Below are 14,123 nucleotides of genomic sequence, written 5' to 3'. Positions count from 1 at the left end.
TCTGCGTGGATTTGGGTGGATTTGGCCTTAAGGAGGAAGATGTCACATATGCAGCTGCTACTTCATATGCAACGTGCCAGCAGATTTCCAGTAAAGTTTAGCTTATTCTATCCTCTCCTAGTCTCAGCGATCTCAGTCATGGCAGGTTTTCCCTAGCCCCAGGTCTAGACTACAAAAGGTCTAGATCTACAAAATCTATGAAAAAAATAGCCATGATTTCCTGAAATGGAATTTAAAAAATCGTAGCATTGACTAAACCCAGTACTGACAGCAGAGGTAAACTTTTACTGCATAAAATATTCAGTGGACCTCTTGAGCTATGATTTATCACCTGGGACTAAAATTCAGTTGTTTACAAAAGCTTATTTGGCAATTAAGTCATTGACATGGGAGTGACGATTACAGTATGATGGATGGCAGGAGGAAAACTGAGCTTTAGGACACTGTTGGGAAGAGCTTGGTTCTGTCTGCTTGTTTGAAGGAAAACTCTAGATCTTTATTCTGCATAAACAAACCTCAAAGTGCAAATTATTCATTTATGAGGGACAGCAGCAGTCCTAGGAGGAGTCTTTCTAAGACCCCTCGAGCTGCTCTATCTCAACTCACCTATAAGCATCACCTTTTCTCAGGACTGATGTCTCATAATTAACTCAGCAGAGTCATGCTGATGTAGAATTTGGCAAGTGAGAGTGTGACTTGCATTTATTTCTCTGACTCATAGGTCAACAAAAAAAAATTTTTATGTGCTTACTGCTCCTTCAAACTGAGTGCAAATTATGTTACTTTCTATATGGTTACCCAACTGGGGAACAGTCTTCAAAATGACTATTATAAATTAAAAAGAAATTAGTTTTTAAATAGGTTTCTCAATCTGAAGCAGAGCAACTTGTCTTACCTTCCAGACTAGTACTAGAAACCTGAGAAAAATAGGCATAGTTCTCTGATTCAGCCTTGTATATGATGTAATAAATAGTCATTTATGTGGAAAAAGTCCACTCATTTTTATCATATGCAGTAACACAGAACAATATTATGTAGCGAGTTCATTGCCTCTTACCTCAGGCTTGCTAAATGGCACCCATAAATACTGAACATGCCTGTGACATACTTTCAGTATCTTGGATTAAACATTTCTGGAGTTTAGGGAATGCCTGGCCAGGGGTGAACTTCTCCAGCACATCAACTTTTTCCAGAACATATTGTTCTTGGATTCACCCCAAAATACACACAGAGATGGTCCAATGTTTCTGTGGACAGTAATTTTCTTTTCCTTGGACAGTTCAGCTTTTGTTTTGGATGCAAACTAATGCTTAACATTATCATACTCAAAACTTATTTACTTTTCCTTCAGGAAAAATAAAGTTCAAGAAAAAAACAGTCAGTTCTAGTAGAATTAGTCATTCCCCAACCAATCAATTTATTCTGGATAAATCCAAATCATTTATACTTACTGTTACTCAGATTTTTCATTAAAACACAAAAACACATTTAAGAAAACTCCTTTTCTGTGTCCTGTACTAATTTATTATCATTTTCAAAAGACACTATCCTCTTGCCCTTGAAGATAATGAATAACTCCCATGGACTTCACTATCAGCAGAAAATTACCCTAAATGAGCAGTTTCATCGATTGGAAAATACTTATTTCTTAAATGACTTGGTCCTGTGAGTTACTGAGTGGCTTGTAATAAGTCCAGAGAAGATTTGGCTTCCACTGATTTCAATGAGAGTTGAGAGCACTCAGTAACTTGCAGTACTAGATCCCTTAAAAAAAAAAAAAAGGAGTAATGTTAGGTGAAGTGTAAAACACAAAATAACATCTTTTTTGGTATCTGTATTTTTTATCACAATATATAACCTGAAAGCTGTGTGGAAATTATACCTTTTCAGCTATAACAACTTTTTCCAAAATTTAGACGCATTCTTGCACTGAGAAATGTTTGCCACATTCTGTTCATGTTCATAAGGTCGTGACTAAATAAATAGATTTTAGAGAAACATTAGGGCGGGAGTATGTGGGAGGAATTTCATATTACTAGCTCGTTTTTTAGCAGATAGATAGAATTTTAAAAGCATGTTGAATTTGTGCTTGATTCCATTAAAAGGGAATATGACAAAGGTTCCTATAGAATATATATTCTTATAGAATAGCAAAGTTTAATTTGGTATGAAATGGATTATAACATGAAAAGCTACTGAATAATATCTGAAGAAAACAACTTCAAATCCTGACAATTAGAAGCATGGCAAAGGACTGATTATTCTGACAAGACTTTAAATAACTTTAAAAGGGTGTAAGGCTTGGCCTAGCTTCTCTCCAAGCTAGAGACAGGGCTCCCATTGCATGTTAAAGGGTATTTAATGAGGCACCAAACCCTGGAGTCTTTACCCAGAATTCCCTAAATCCTCCTTCTGGCAAAAATGCCTCTGTGGCTGAGCCCTTGTCAGCTCTGAGATTCTACCATTCTCACTGACTTCAGTGAGACCACCTCCACAAAATGGTGCTGAGCCAAAGTCACAGTTTTCTCTGTGTATTTCAGCTGCAATAATAGATTTTTTTTAAGTGAAGGTGAAGATAATATCTGGAAGTGAAGACCTAGCACAGTGGCCTTTCCACAGGAAGGAGGGTGGAAAGTGCCCACGATAGGTGAGGATGGACCAGGAAGCAATTGGGCATCCAGCAGATGAATTCAGGCCCAGTCTCCAGGTTTTTTCAGTCATACAAATCTAATCCAGTCCACTAGAAAATTGTGGTAACAGAAGGATAAATGAAAGCAAAGGGGCCCACAGGAACAAACAGTCCAAAGTGTGGGCTCTTGAATGACAGCAAGACTTGAACCAAAGAAAGTGATGACAGAGAAAGCAACAGAGAGGATGGCTTTTTCTGGGAGGAGGGAGGACTCAAGGAGAACTCCTGGCCTGAGGAAGGCTGGAGGTGCTATCAACAACCATGGAAATCAAGAGATAAGAAAGGCCTTAGCAGAAAAGCTTAAAAGATTTAATGTGTCACTATCCTCTGTCTGTTTCTTCCCATCTTCCTCTCTCACTTCATCCTGTGGTGAAAAAGTAAAGTTGGATTTGTCAGCATCTTTTAGCAGTAGACTGAATAATACAGCCATAGGATTATGATTTTACTGAAGAATGAAATTGAGAAGAAAGCTTTCATTCTAGATCAGTATCTATCCACAATCACAAAAACAACAGAAACAGATCAGCAAATAAATAGCAGTTTTTTTTTTTTTACATATGATCATTTTTTTTTCCAGCACAAGACCCTTTCTAACCCTTTAAATTGTATGAAATGGTTTCCTTAGAAGTGTTGGGAGTAGAAATCCAGTGTTTGTTACTTTCTCTATGACTGATGCTAGGGTCTTTTACAGGCCAAATCCCATGTGCATTGGACATTGCAAGTACATTCATCTTTATTTCTCATTTGGGCAGTCTCGTTATCCCAGCTCTTTCCCTCCAGTGTGCATGAATGTAGGCCAGAAGTGGGAAGCTGGGTGATTATTTCTGGTTTCCAGGCTGACCAAGCATAGAGCAGTGTCTGGTCCAGTTTCCCACAAGCACAAAGGAGCTTGGACCTCCAGTTGTTGAGTAGGAGGATCACAGAGGAAGTCCCTGGTGGGATTTGATGCCATCAGTCCTCTCATAGCAGCAGCTCTCACGCAAAGAGGACACTCAAGATGCTCTTTTAACAGAGAGGCTGGTTACTGGAGTGGGTGCTCTTGGGAGGAAGCTTGTTGTGGCACCCAGGGCCCAGCTCTGCAAAGGAGGCCACGCTGGCACCTAGGCAAGCGCCAACTGCAGCTTGAGCATTGCTGGTGCACTGGGACCCTGCAAAGAGGGAAGGTTTCCAGAGGTACAGTGACACAGAGGTGTCTCATCAGAGCAGGATGCATGGTTCCTCTTTTCCCTAAAGCACAAGAAAGGTAAGCAGGCTTGTAATTTTATTTTTTAAGGCCCAAGTAATAAATTTCAGAAGGAAAAAATGGTAAAAACAATGACTCATTTGCCATCTATTGCTAGTTACATACCATTGTCAAGTCCTACTCACCAGAAAGGTCAGCTGTCGTTAAACATTTGCCTATCTGGAGATGTACCCAAGCTGCAACACTTCAGAATGTTGAACACATTTGTGCTGTTTTTGCTTTCCGCTTCCTGTGCCTTTAACTGGGATGCCTTCATTCAGTCTAAGATCACTAAGCAAGAATACCTGTCAAGAGGTAATGAATATTTGCCAAGCAACCATGTTAATCATCTCATTTCAGTCTGCTTGTATATTTACAGCAACATGACTGCAAGATGTGCCTTGCTTGGTATGCATGTAAAAAGTAACATGAGCCACTGGGTGAATGGAAAGGCTGCCAGATATGACTTTAGAGCACTACTGCCGACCCGCCGTCCTCAAAGCAGCTCTGGGCTCATGTGTGCCAGCAGGGCTGGTTAGCAAGAGTATTAGTCTGTTTGGCAAATGAGTCATATTTCTGTAAATATTGCCAATTTCAACTTGGGTGAAAAATGAAGGATAATTAGATGACTAGTTAGTAACTTTTCAGCAGATTTATTATTTGTGAGAAATCTGACAGCAAGTTGCTGGATGATCTGTGCAAAATCTGTTATCATTTAGCAGTCCTATCCATAAAGTTCAGAGTCTGGTGCTCCAGAAGCAGTAACCAGTGTCCATTATGTGAGGCTGTGAGCTTTGACTGCTCACCGAATCATTTGTAGGGTGCCTGCCATGCAGATAGCAGTAGGTGAAAGCCCTGTTTAGAGTCCCCAGAGCTGGAAAGAAAGAAAACATCCATGAGAGAAGGTGAGCAGGACCAAAGCAGCTGCGGGCAGGCCTGGACGCTGCTGTGGCCAAGGAGGACCATGTGCCACGAGCCCTGGGAAGCAGGTGGCAGAGGCACCTGGGAAGCAGTTTCCTCTTTGCAGGGACTGTGTTCACAGGCTCTGTTCACAGAGCAGTGACTCACTTTAAAAAGGAAGGATTGAGGAGTCAGAAAAGGGATAGAATAAAGAAAACCCACAGCAGGATGTTTACTATGCTCAGGCTCTTCTGCATTTAATTCTCATCCACCAAAGTTTTTTAATCCTCATGTTTAGCTTTTCCATCACACATTCATTTCAAATGCAGGCACAGTGTTTTGAAGGGCACTTTGTAATGGTTTTATCCAGATTCAGATTATTTGTAATCCAGGGGGGAAAGCATGCATTCTTTGCAAGGCAAGTAGAAAACATATCTGAACACAAATCAAAAGAACGATTATGGCATGCACGCTCTGTACCCATTACTGAATCCCCAAGGCTCTTTCTGTTTGTTTAGGTGCTTTTTCTTCTGCTGCCTCTGATTGGACTGGGTGTAAACTCAGCAATGAATAAGAATGGTTAAAATGGATAACATAAAAAGATGTGACATTCTTGAAAGATCCCATGTTTCAAACTTAGACTCAAGTGAAAGCTACCAAAGAAACACCTCCCAGTGGTCTCTAGTAGATCTTTCTTCAGTACATCAGAGATTTGCATATCCATCTGTCATAGGGTGCTCTTCTGATCTCATTTCAATCCCAAGCAAGCTCAGATTCACTGTGTAATAAAAAATGGCATTTGCACAAAGTGGAAAGAAAAAGCATTGTTTCTACAGCACATTATGTTTTACACTGCTCATGAGATGATGTTTCATATCCCATAAAAAAACATTGTCTGTAACTTACTTAACATGCCAGAAAAAGCAGCATTGTGTATTTAAAAGAGATGTCTTGTTTCTGAAAACACTTTCTCTCTCTCATTTCCCTCTCCACAAAGTAACCTGTGTTTATAAGCAAATCCACTCAACCTCCTAATAATGACATCTGACATGCACTGCTTTCAAGCTCCTCTTTGTATACTGCCTAAAGGAAAGACAAATGATACAAGGGATGCGTCATGTTTCATCTACACACAACAAAGTATTGGTGTATCCCAACTGTCCATCAGGGTCATGACAGCAGCAAAATCACAGGGGTGTGAAGTGCAAGGCCAGCTAAGTGATCAGGTGTTTCGGCTGCTACCTGCACCAGTTTTGTGTCCTGCACCGAGCTTTGTGCTGCCCCAGCCTGACTTTCCCAGCACGTGGCAGAGACAGGTTGGAGCTGACTTGGATGTGCCTCTGCCACGTGGTAGGCAGAATACTTAGTGTAGGCACAACAAACCATGCTGGCACCTTGAGAACATTCTGGGGCAAAAACAATGAAAATAAACATCTAAAATAAGACTACTATTGTAGCCCTTCTCTGCAGCCCTCACAGCTTTAATATCACTCATGCTCACAGAGTTTGCTCATAAATTGAATGACACTTGTGACTACCACCCCTTCCAGAATGTTCTTGCTAGAAGAGAGGTTCTGCTAAATTCAGTTAGCAAGGATAACCTCCTCGTGCTCCCTCAACTGATGTCAAGATAGTACAGTGACAGCTGGGCTGGTATTATCTCTGTCAGGCATCTAGAAAGTGGTAATTTCCCATCCGGAAAAATCTACTCATTCCCTGAACATTAAGGTGAAACTTCTCTTCAGTTTTGGGTGACAGCTCGCACTAAACAATTTTTCTTCTTTCCAAATCAAAGCTGAGCAAATATTTGTCAGTGAATAATTTATTTGATCATAGTTGCTTCCTTCCCTCCCAATCCCACTGGAAACTCAATTTGAGTCCTTTTGTTATTAATGATGTACCTCTGGCAAAGTCGGTGGCACATGGTGGGAGGAAAAGTCAAAGCTAGCCTTCTTCAAGTTTTAACTTAGGGGCAGATCCTGTCTCCCCTTCTAGAGGTGAGTTATACCATATTTACTCACAGGGTAAGGTGACAAATGCTTGTTCCTGTGATGGAATCTGTGTCTTTTCAGAAGCAAAAAGCAATCTTCTTTGCACCTACCTTCCTCACCTCCTTCTCTCAAGATGTTGTTTCTAACTGAACTATATGGTCTTTGTTTTCTGCCCTGTAGGATTGGGTTGTATTGCTTTGCACCATTGCTGCATTCATTGCAGAGATGGCTGCATTTTAATAGGAGAGGAAGCAATCCCTGCACAGAGTTGGCGTATCGGAGTAGGTTTCTAAAGCAAGCTGAGGTCCTCTGGGAGGAGAGACACCATAGAAATGTAAGATCATAATCACTATCACCATTAAGCAAGAAAATTAACATTTTTTCACCATATAATAAAATCACCCTTTTGTGGTGGTGTGTTGCAGCACACCTCACAAAGAGGATCACTATAATCAGTTTATTAGGTTGTCACAGGAGCAAACTGGTAATGAAGGGGTAGAGTGGGAGACATTCTTTGTCTCTTGCTACATTGGGAGGAGGGAAAGGCAGGGTGAGGGGGAAGAGGGAGATAAGAAAAAGCTGTCCTCTTACTGCAGTAGCTCTCCATTTATTAAAAAAAAGAACACCTGGAATTTATGGTGAAAAGACATGTGTGTCCATATTCATCCTGAAGTACAGAGGCTGTGACTGCAGCTATCTTCTACGTTTCCCCAGGGCACTGAAAGAGTGCACGTTTCCTCTTCCCACTCACCTGCGCTGCTTGGCAAAGCTCAAGAAGGTGGGAGTACAGAGGAGGGAAGCAGCAGCTCCGGGGTTGGTGCCTCCCCAGTGTTGCAGTTCAAACGGCTGCAGCGACCTGGTTCAGGGACGGCACTGCGACCACCCCCAAACCACTCGGGCTATCAGCTAGTTGACACCAATGTGGTGGACGGCAAATGGCGTTTATTGATGGGTAACAAGGTGTTATATATCTAGGTTTACAACGTCACATCCGTCTGCTTACACCATAGACTAAACACTATTGGCTATTAGGGGCCCTATCTTTCCGTACAGCACGATATCTTCCGGCCGCCGTTCCCTAACTATCTGCAACAACTTCCCCCCTCCCTATGCATAACAAAACTAGCTAAAATACAACTATCTTATTCTTATTACTATCTTATTCTATTCTTATAGTTATACCAATCTTAAAATTACATATCATAAACTTGACATAAAACATAAGGCACAAAGAAGAAGGCGCGTAGAAGGTAGGGGATGACAGGTAATACCAGGGTGTAGGAATAGGGTGTACCTTGGGATAACTTGGGGGTAATACTGAGTGGATATATTTTTAAAGCAGTTGTTGGTGTTCTACTAACATGATGTTAACCTTCTCTAGCCAATTCTTGACAAACGGCATGAGCTTATTCAATATACAGGGTCCAAAGATTAGCGTCATCATGATCATTGTGATTGGCCCTATCAAGGTGGATATCAGGGTGGTTAACCACGGCGAACCGGTGAACAAATTTTTGTACCAGCTGCATTTGGAACAGGGTTCAATGGATGCTAGTTGGCAAGGCATGGCACTGAAAACTGGTGGCCCTGTAGTTATTTTTGTACTAATTGCTCGAGATTGTTCGATCTGTTCAAGTACCCCATTTAAAGGGCTGGTGTGACTCTACCTGTCCTATAGTGACAAGCTGCAAAATTAAGATAACGCAAAGGCATCGCGGCCCCCTCTTGCGGAGGCTGTTTTGTTGTTTTCTGGATTCGGTCAGCGTGGAACTCGCAGGCTCGGGCGGGACACTTGTCACCGGGGTGTACGGGTTACGGGGGTGTCCGATGATCCGGTCCTGTGAACAGAAACTCACAATTTTCATTAGTTTTATTTTGAAGGTAACAGCCACCTGAATTGGGGTCAGATGCTCTTCCTTTGCAACATGCTTAATCATGAATGCTCCCGCCGGTTTTTCTTTAATTCGGATGTTTACCTTCTTTTTCTCCTTCCTTAAGTTTGAATCAGTTGTGAGCCACTCGTCCTGACTAGTGTCTGATCCGGAGTCGGAACTCGACTGACTGGTCACTTCCGGGCTCCGGTACTTTTTCGTTGGGCTTCGGCGTTTTTTGAAATGTCCGCTCTGATCGGTTCTCCGCCCCTCCCTCGGGCTCGCTCCAGGCCCCTCACTCGGACCTCCTCTCAGCCCCTCCCTCGGGCTCGCTCTCGACCCCTCCCTCGGGTCTTCTCTCCGCCCCTCACTCGGACTTGCTCTCGACCCCTCCCTCGGGTCTTCTCTTCGCCCCTCACTCGGACTTCTTCTCGACCCCTCCCTCGGGTCTTCTCTTCGCCACTCACTCGGACTTCTTCTCGACCCCTCCCTCGGGTCTTCTCTCCGCCCCTCACTCGGACTTGCTCTCGACCCCTCCCTCGGGTCTTCTCTTCACCCCTCCCTCGGACTTCTTCTCGACCCCTCCCTCGGGTCTTCTCTTCGCCCCTCACTCGGACTTGCTCTCGATCCCTCCCTCGGGTCTTCTCTCCGCCCCTCACTCGGACTTGCTCTCGGCCCCTCCCTCGGGCCGCCCTCAGGTGTCCGGTCACTCCCATTGGTTTCCGGCGCCTCACTCGCGCCGGGGGCACCCTCGCCCCACCCTACCCCCTGCGGCTCGGCGCCATTTTGAGGGGCATAGGGTGGTGGCCTGGCCCAGACATCACCATGCTCTGACTTCTTTTCAATGTTCCTAGCTTCCTCGGCTAGCTCGCTCCAAACAGATTTCGGCTGTTTCTGCTCTTCTGTAAGCGGGGCGGGGTTCGGGGATGGAGGGGATGTTTCACCCTCATGCTGACCTTTAGGCTCAGCAGAATTGCCATCATCTGGGGGGTCCAAAGTCTGCGCAGTTGTCCCGATTCCCACTTTGGACGTGGCCAATAAACAGTCTTTTACTGCTACCCAAGTCTCCTGCTCTTTCATAGCTTTCTGTAAGGCTTGTACAACTTTTCCCCAAGCCTTAAGGTTTTTTCCACAACCTGAGAACATTGTCTCCTCAGCTAATGCCTTAGTACATTTGTCCCACAGTTCAGGGTGGAGAATATCCACCGGCTGGTCTATAGCCTTAATTTTCAAAAGCCTTGTAACTGCAAGAGTAAAATCTTTTGGCTTACAATCAATCCCCCAGTAGTTATGTAATTGCGATACGAACTTTATGAGGGCTTCCATCCTCCTTGTTGATTCGGTAGTGTCCCCTTCGCCGGGGTGGTCCACTTGCTCTGGCTGCTGCTCACGCTGCTTGCTCATCCAGGCGATGACGTTCCCGGGTTTCGGCACCACTTGTTGCAGTTCAAACGGCTGCAGCGACCTGGTTCAGGGACGGCACGGCGACCACCCCCAAACCACTCGGGCTATCAGCTAGTTGACACCAATGTGGTGGACGGCAAATGGCGTTTATTGATGGGTAACAAGGTGTTATATAGCTAGGTTTACAATGTCACATCCGTCTGCTTACACCATAGACTAAACACTATTGGCTATTAGGGTCCCTATCTTTCCGTACAGCACGATATCTTCCGGCCGCCGTTCCCTAACTATCTGCAACACCCCAGCCCGTGCAGTTACGCGGGAGCTCTGGGAATTGGGATCTTTCTGCCAGCTTCTGCAGGCTTTGTGGCGGGCCCTACAAAAACGCCTCAGAGCATCAGATCTTAATTGTCTTGGGGCTTATTAGGCAAATGCATAGCTGAAAGTAAAATAATAAAAAAAAGAAAAAAAAAGTTTCTCCTTCTCCCCACTGTTTCTCTTCCCACTCTCAAATTTCTGAACTTGAGATATTTTTCTTTTACCTTATACTGTAAATTATGATTGACAACACCATGTAAGAAAACTAGGAAAATAAATTTAAAAGAAAAGATCACCCTAATGTCAAAACTTGCTGATAAGATACCATTTTAAAAATCTTTATATATATATATATATATATATATAATGTATATGGATTAGCACACCAAGGAAATAGCAGATATTAGCTGCATACACATAAATGTGTATGAGCATATGAATGTATGTGAATGGGTACCTCTTGCATCACATCTGAAGGGATTGCTCATTGCTAACAGGAGAAAAAAAAAGGCTGGAAATTCTTCAGGTGCTCTCTCATATAAATAAAAGCTGTATAATTAAAAGCTATACAGCTATTTTCTCTAACAGCAATCAGCACACAGAATGGTTTTGAGCAAGATATTCTCTAGATTAAAGACAAGGGGGTTCTTGTTACACTGAAATGAATTGTAAACATTCCCTACGAAGAAAACAGAAGGAGTTTTGATGACCTCAATTAGCACTATGACAAATAGAGAACTGGCTTTTAATTTCTTCTTCAGTTTTCTTCAGGACAGTTTCATTCTTGTGGCACAAGAGCCCTGGTTGGCTCAAACACCTTATCATGTGCTTCATTTCATGGCTGGCAATAAGCCCATCGAAATGACATGGTTTCACCAGTGGCTGTGTGAAGGCCAGAGGATTTGGTTCATACAACAGGAAGATATAACCTTGGATGCATGTCATTTGTACACATTTCTTTAGTATTGTGAAGTGCTGATACTTACAGTCTCTCCTGCTAAATATATTTGAGGTTGTTTGTTTAGTAAGTGATTGACATGATAAGAAGCATGCAAATCTGCAGTCATTCTTCTTCTCCACTCAGTGTCATTATAAGTCAGTGGACTGGATGGATGGTCAGAGACAAATCCTCAAGCAAAAGTGCATTGACCACAAATTCTAACAGCTTCTTTTATATTGCATCTATTCCTACACCAAAGCAATTACACTGCAATGTGGCCAGTGCCCAGAAAAAATCCCTACTAGAAATGCTGAAAGTCCTATCACAAAAATGAATAGGTTCCAGGCACTCTTTTTCTCCAATTCAATAGTCTAAACATTTGTGACCCAAATAGAACAACGTAGATGGAGGATTGTAGGAAGGTAGAAAGGTTTCTTTGGAAGAAGACAAAGAAGCATTTACTCGAAGTGACAGAGGATCCCTTTGCTCTGCTCTCATGGAAGACAGGTCTGCTCTCCAATCTTCTGGCCCTTGTCAATTGATGGCAGACTTCTGTCTGCCAAAACTCAAACCTTGTGCTCCTAATACATGCCCCAATTGGCTGGCAAGCAATGTGGGTCTGCTTTTGCCCCTGTTATGTACTGTCTTACTTGTAAAATCTGTAATGGGTTTTCACTAGACATCGGGATCCTAGCCCATGGTTCATCTCGTCTCTGAAGAACTTTTAAGAGTTGCATTGGTACGGATATCAGATATTTCAAAATGAAACCTTTTTCTGCTTACCTAAATACTCCTTAGATTCAGATTTTAAATCATTGCCTCTCACTGGATCACAGCTTTTTTTTTGCCATGTTTGACTGAAAATGTTTAGATTCATACTAGCTGAGCTGTTGCTGAAGGGAGAGATGGTTGGCTCATATAATTCTGCAAAAAGTGGGACTCGTGGCTGTGACTATTTTAAAGAGTGACTGAAAAGTTTAGAAGGGTGGGTCCATAAGGAACCCTGAATTTGTGCGAAGCTTGTTGGTTTTCCAGGCACTATAAGATTACAAACCTGAGTTGGTCCTTGAGATAACATGGATTCAAGTCACCTTCGATTATGTGTGCATAGTAAGTCATGAAGAACAGCAGATCAAAGCAGTTAGCGTTAAGGACCCAAAATCTACATGGGTAGGCACTTCAGAGGTTTTGCTTTGGACTGGACTCTGGCCTATGCACTCCCCCAGTCTACCATGGGAGACCTTTGCTCTCTGCACTGTAGGCCTCTCAACAGGCCCCACCAATGCCACAGTATCCTTCCAACTGCTGCTGGCAGGTGATCGCGGCACTCACTGCCTCTGGCACCTCTGTAGGGCCTTACGGGCCAAAGTAGATCTCTCTAGCAGCACTACAGTAAGCACTTGGACTGTATCTTCACAGCTTTGGTTTTTCTGAGGAGTAACCTATGTGTGCACCAGAGCTGCTTTGCTCCTGTGTAGAAACCTGGGACAGGGCAGGACTCAGCTCTCAAGCCTGCTGCTGCTCCAGACCACCCCCACCAAATTCAATGGGCCATTCTACCCAGTATTGAAACCTACACTTGGTTCAAATCCTCTTTTGGGGAAAGCCAGTCTGTTGGTCATGGCTTTACCTCAGCTTCATTGGAAAAGTTTTCTTTATACGTTACAGTACACAGAGAACAACTGTGCACCTTTATAAAGACAGAGTAAGAAACCTGAATTCTAAAAAAGAGCAAACACAACAGGTAATTCATCTGCAACACCCTTAATATTATCACCACTTGTACAGATGGCTAATCGCTTCAAGAGAAACTGCCAAATATACAGTAGGTCCATGATAGTTACCACCTATGGACAGTAGGCATGGACCTACTGGAGGAGCAGAAGTGATCTGTCCTGTCATCTCCTGTGGGGACTGAGCTCTGATCGGACGGCCTTCAGCTTGTCTGAGAGCCGGGACTTTCTCAAGTTACCATGTCCTTGAACCAGCTGGAAAGATCCGGACTGCAGCAAGTAAACAACTTAAAGAAAGTAAAGAAAGACATGGAAGTTGCCAGCAAAGAGGAACTAAGCAGAACAGCCAATCGCAAATCAACATGCAGTCATTATCAGGATGAAGAGGATAAAAGAAGGACTCGGGAGGGGGAGAAAGAGCATGTGCGAGCGTGGAGTCTGAAATACTGTACCTGCTTGATCAATAAAGGCTTACGTATAGCATGCATCCCTGCCCATCCTGACTTAGTCGCAGAGCAAGCGACAGTCTCCCAGTGTGATCCTTCTCTATTGCTCAGGTGCTTATACAGGCACAAAGACATGCTGTCAAATTACTGCAGTAGCTTGAGAGCGACTGGATGACTTCTCATCCTGACTTCTTATAATTCTATACTATTCATTAATTTTGTTGGTTATTATTTTTGTTCTTTTCCCCAGGTTTCTCACGATACTTTGGAGTAAAGTTCTGCAAGATACTCCCCCCATTATCTTCATATCTCACTTTAAAATTTCCCTTTCCGTGATGTCTCTAGAAATTCCAGAAATGCTCAGGTTGATGATTTGTTACAACTCATCCCACTCTCCTAAAAGGCAGCAGTGGGCAAGATGACAGAAGAGCTCACTCTCTGTACATATGGAAGCTGGTGGTATCTAGAATTTGGTAGGCAAAATTGACCCACCATGTTTTCTTTATTACATCTTCCACAAAAATTAAAGAATAATATTTTTCTGGCTCAGAAAATGTATAAATGCATTTGATTTTAAGAAAGAGGTGCTGGCAGAAATAGAGGTGCTCC

At 43.1% G+C, this 14,123-nt stretch overlaps 1 protein-coding gene across 1 annotated transcript in view; it reads left to right on the top strand.

Moving 5' to 3' along the window:
* LOC148592106 (uncharacterized) overlaps positions 1-14,123 on the top strand; it is a 95,177-nt gene that overhangs the window by 38,973 nt on the left and 42,081 nt on the right.

The sequence above is a fragment of the Tinamus guttatus genome, unplaced genomic scaffold (assembly GCF_059628265.1).
Source record: "Tinamus guttatus ecotype Peru unplaced genomic scaffold, ASM5962826v1 Tinamus_guttatus_pri_ptg000640l, whole genome shotgun sequence".
NCBI classification, from domain to species: Eukaryota; Metazoa; Chordata; class Aves; order Tinamiformes; family Tinamidae; genus Tinamus; species Tinamus guttatus.
This window is presented reverse-complemented; position numbering and strand designations above follow the sequence as displayed.